Raw genomic sequence first — 5,262 nt, forward strand, 5'->3', positions numbered from 1 at the left:
CGGCCCCCGCGCGGGGAGGGGTGTGGGGGGGGGGGGGGACTGAGCGAGCGGCTGCGTGGTGCTTAGTTGCCAGCTGGGTTAAACCACGACAAACCTCCTGACCTAAATAAGAACAGAGTTCAGCAACGCAACATCCTAGATGCTCTTTCTCCTACCTTTGAATTTGTCTCCCTACTGCCACAGACAGTGTAATTGATTCCAGTCAAGTTGCTAAACCCCATCTCGTGTAAGTACATGGAAGACACGTACATCATTCTTTTTTTGAGCAAAACCTGAAGGTATCTATTCCACCAAAGGGATTCAATTTCAGAATATAATCCAAAACCGTACTTTCTATCTTGTTTAATACTTTGATTTATTTCCTCGTTAGCATGGGGGAATAGCTCCTATTAAAACTATTAAAGATAATTTTTGCAATAATATCAGAGGATATGAGTAGGTGTAATGATAGTACTAATGATAAAAATTAATAACCATTCATTATTTTTAATCATATGTACAGTTGAAATGAATAATCAGGAAAATAAACAAGACATTTTATATGAACCTAAAACTAAGGGGATATGAGAACACTATAAATGACATTCTAAATTGTCAAATGTCCACTCAAAATTTAATATTGCACTTTTGCAAACAGCAAGGTATTCTGCAGGTAGGCCAGACAGTCAGGAACCAGTGAGCAGCATCAAGCAAATGCCTGTTCACCTCTTCCATACCTGCATCCTTTGATGACCCCGTCACTCTGACACATCCAGGATAATGGGGGCATTTGGCATCTTACTTCAGGTACTTGAGAGACCACTGGGTTGGGATGTTATTAATGCTGAAAAGCACCAATAACAACATTTCTTCCCTTAGCCTCTACAGCTGTTCCTTTACCATACCATTGGCCATGTCTGTTCAGATCATTAACTATTTAACATGGTGCTATTTCTCAATCATAGGGAAGACACCACAGCCAATGCCTCTACAGACTTCAGCAACACCACATCTTGGGTCCAAGCTCAGTTGTCAGCACAAGTGAACAAAAGAAATACCCACACAACTTTGCAGGATTCATTTAGCACTCTCAGACTGATCAGTGCCTACCCTGAGCTTCGCTTCACACAGCAGCTCAGCAGTGCATGTAAGGAGGCGGGGCTGACAAAGCAAGAACTCTCCTGCCAGGCTGACATACACAGCAGCTGACTCTTCCAACCATGCTTCCTTCCAGTTATGAAACAGCTTCAAAAAGTACTAACTTGCAGTACTTGTTTTGGATTTGAAGCATGCAAAACTAACGCACAGCAAATAAGATACCATACTTCCCATCCTTGTTTCAAAGCTCTGAAAACACAGCTCCTGCCAAGCACCACCTTCAAAGTACATACTTAAACGATACTTGCACCTTCTGGTCTTAAAGTTGGAAAGATCTCTTCTTGGAAGGAGGACTGTCATTCAGGTTTTGTTTAAGGACAAAGGGGCAGGTGGGAAATCAAGCAAGAAATAGACTGATCAAGTTATTTTCAACAATAGAACTGCAATTTTGTTTTTCATTACAGGTCACCTTAAAGGTTTTGCAAGAACCTTTGCTAGATATTAAATTCTCCAGCAAAAGTTACAATAGCCATTTGAAAGTTGAAGTGATTTTATCTTCAGAATCAAATGTAAGCTTTGCTGCTGTCAAAAACTCTGTGCTTTGTGTCATCTAAAACACATGTCCTATCTTAATTCTGAAATAACCGATACAGCTCTTGGTCTGCAGACAGGTTGCATCTTTGAAAGTTTCACTGCTCCAGAGCTTCAGTAGCTACACTATTCCACAACCTCAGCAAAGGGGGTAAAATATGGGTCACATGGGACTTTTCCACATTTTTCCCTTCTCCTCAGGTAAGGTCCTGGGACAGTGAAAAAACAGTTCCAGTAAAAGGCTACCAGAAGTGAGCACTGCGCGCTTGTAAAAGCCCTTCCCCAGCTGATAAATTGAAGTCCCACACACTAGCTGTCACCTTGGTGGCTGGTTGTGCCATGCAAAGCTTTTCAAACTTGGACAAGGCTAACGGAAGTCCCAGCTGCTCTCATAACAAAACTTTCCACACTAGGAATTGCAGTAGTAGTTCTTCCAAAGCAGAATTTACCTCCTGGGCCACTGGAGAGGACAACTAAAAGGTAATTTCCATTATCTTGTCAGCCTAACTCAACTGATGTCAGAGGAAGTTTCGCTGAAGTTACTCACATCTCCCTCAACCCCACTGGCAGCTTTATGGGATGTACAGAGCTCCTTGACAACAGCAGCCAGGCTGCCCCATGTCAGTAAAAGCTCTTAATCAGCAAGAAAGAAAAAATTCAGAGTCAAAGAGAAAAGAAAAGCTTCTTATCTCCTGCAGTATTTCACTTCTGCATTCCACCAGAAAGGTGATCATCCAGTCCTGGTTGGTCTGGGACACAGCAAGGTAGGCAGGGCAGTGGTCATGAAGTCTGTGGCCTGTCCTTGATGGAGGGAAGTCTTCACCATCTGGAGAGAAATCAGAGGCAGGAGAGGCAACATAAGTCCTGCTCCAGCTCATCTGAAACACAAAGGGACTGTTGGCTTGGCAGTTAAAGGATCACAGAAGACACAATCCCTTTACTGTAATACAGGGGCTTTGTATTTTGTGCAGCTAGTGGCTTTAGAAACTTTTCCTCTCATGCTTGCTTATCTGCAAAACTTGTACTCTGACAACAACACTGAGTGAAGATGAAGATCAGCAGTGCCCTGAGAGCACATGGAGGTGCTGACGCACCCAATTTCAGAGCACTGTGTGGATTGTTGTACAGGACTTGCACAGACAAGATATGCAAACAAGTTAATCCAAAAATCCCTCAACTTCACAAGTTCATGCTACACAGCTCCGTTCAAGAAACTGGCCACTCAACTCGGTGGAGGAAAGAGCCTCTAAGACCTGTTACAGAGTAAGACTAACCAAGGCTCTCAAAGCTGAGCCAGCCCAGGTTGACTTGCCACAGCACCTAGGGCAGCCATCCAGGCTCCCCACGGCACAGCACACCCAAGCTCTTGCCAAATCCTGTCACTGGCTGGACCCATTTCCCTGCCCCAGAGGGGAAGCCCAAAGAGGTAGCAGACAAGACTGCTCAGGACAGTTAAGGCCTCCTGGTGCCCTCAGCCACTGACTGCCCACCACCACAGGGAGATGTCCTGGGGAGGGGGAACTCAACAGCTTCTCCCAGGGATCCCTCCTGAGGTGAACAGGAAGACAGAGGATTAACAGGTGGGCATAAGAAACTAGCAAAGCATCTTGCCTCTTCCTTCCTGTGGGCAGGGTCCAGCCCTGCATGACCTCTGTGTCCTCAGGCATGGAAGATCAGACTGGTCAGGGCCACCCTGTATTCAGGCAGCCAAGGCAGGCCCCTGCCCACTGGCAGGATGTGGCCAACAAGTCCCCAGCAGTCCTACCTACCAGGGCAGCTGGGTTGCTCACAAGCAATTTCTCCCTGGGGGTGCAAGAGGCAGGAGAAATGTCACAGGCAACCCCAGGAACCACTTAGATGCTCCTAGAGGTGCTGATCCCCAAGCTGTGGCAGTGCAGAGAGACTACCACCCTATAACCCCAGGAGAGCCAGAAACTAGCACCGGGCACTAGCAGAGAGGCAGCTGGTAAGGAAGGGGTACAAGGCACACAGGCAACCCCTACGCACATGTTCTTAAGCTGCTCCTTGTAAGCATCCTGCAGCCAAGCACAGCCTGCAAGGTCTTGCTCTGCTCCTTGAGCCAGTACTGCCTGTAGGACCCGGAGAAAGAAAGACCCAACAACAGGCATCTTTCTCTACCTGACATCCCTCTCCATTACCAGCACATGTTCTAAGGGCCTGACCTATAGACGCGTGCCGTCCCTACATGTGTAGCCCTCTGCAAACATATATGCAGGATAGCACCGCCTTGCTATGCAAGGATGCCTGTTGCCTGCAGCAGCACTCTGCTCACTGCAATCCCTGAGACAATGCAAAATGAATAGATAAAGGCATTATGGTTATAAAGGAAAGATCACTCTACTACATGCCCAAATGACATCTTGAGCCATCCTCAGGAGCTAAGAAGCTATTACCACTGAACAGTTAACAGCTGTTGGGAAGGCATAGATATGACCTGAATTTAACTACAGCACCCCCACTCCCTTCAAGCCTCAATCCACTGGAAGCTTTAGGGTGCGGGAACCACTACAGAACCCTGCACAGCTACAACCTGATAGTGGCCTCCTACACCACTTGCAATTTAACCTAAAGCTACAGGCCAACCCCAGACAATGTCATGATGGGAAACAGACTAAAAATAAGTACCCCATATACTTCCACCTCACAGATGAAGCCCAGCTCACCCAGGAGGGGAAGCAGAGCTGAGCGAGAAGCAACAACAGGTTCACCCAAAGGTCCAACACACAAAAAGCAAATACAAGCTGACGAAACCAAGACATGCAGGAAAGGATACCAAGACTGGTAAGGACCAGAGCTGTACAAACACCTACCCCCAGCCAGAAAAAAAAAAAGGCCCCTCAGATGGAGCTTAAGTGGTGGTGGGCAGGACCCAGATGAGGCTGCTCAGGGCAATTAGGGCCTGTAAGGGCCTGAGAGCAGGTGGTCTCTCTGCGAGAACCAGAATGAAATCAGACAACTAGTTTGGACATCAGTTCCCAGGCTTGAAGGCGTTATGTGTCACCCACCAAGCTCAGGGTCCCTTGAAATGGGGGGGTGGGGTGGTGACAGCCTGGCTGGGACTGGGGTAACTGGTGCAGCCCAGGGCACTGAAACCTGGTCATCTCAGTAGAGTCCATTCACATGTTTGTTCATCTGAGTCTGACATGGGGATGTTTGGGTTTGGGCCAGGGAGCAGCAGATCACACAGGGGAGCACAAACTGCCCCCTCCCACCTCATGATCACCGTGCTGTGGAAGACCCATGGGTGAGTAGCACTGACTGGTCAGTTCAAGGCACCCACAACTGGGGATTTGGCCACAGCACAGCAATTCCTGTTCTTAAAATACGGATCACCAGCTGGTGGGAGGTCCCCATTACCTGGCTTCCTCACAGGACTGTGCTCTGCCCACATTCCCGCTGCTCCAGGGCCAGGGACAACAGCACTGCCTGTTGCCTGGAAGTTGTTCCTCACGAAATGTTGGTTGGAGGAGCAGTTGGGTTCCCAGCATGGAGAGTGCTGGGGGACTTGGGATTTTCCCCTGCTGCCAGCGTGGTTCTCTCGGCTTTGCCGATGCGTGGGCTGTGGAGTGTCAC

This window comes from Egretta garzetta, unplaced genomic scaffold (genome assembly GCF_000687185.1).
Source record: "Egretta garzetta isolate BGI_Z169 unplaced genomic scaffold, ASM68718v1 scaffold89, whole genome shotgun sequence".
In the NCBI taxonomy this organism is placed as follows: Eukaryota; Metazoa; Chordata; class Aves; order Pelecaniformes; family Ardeidae; genus Egretta; species Egretta garzetta.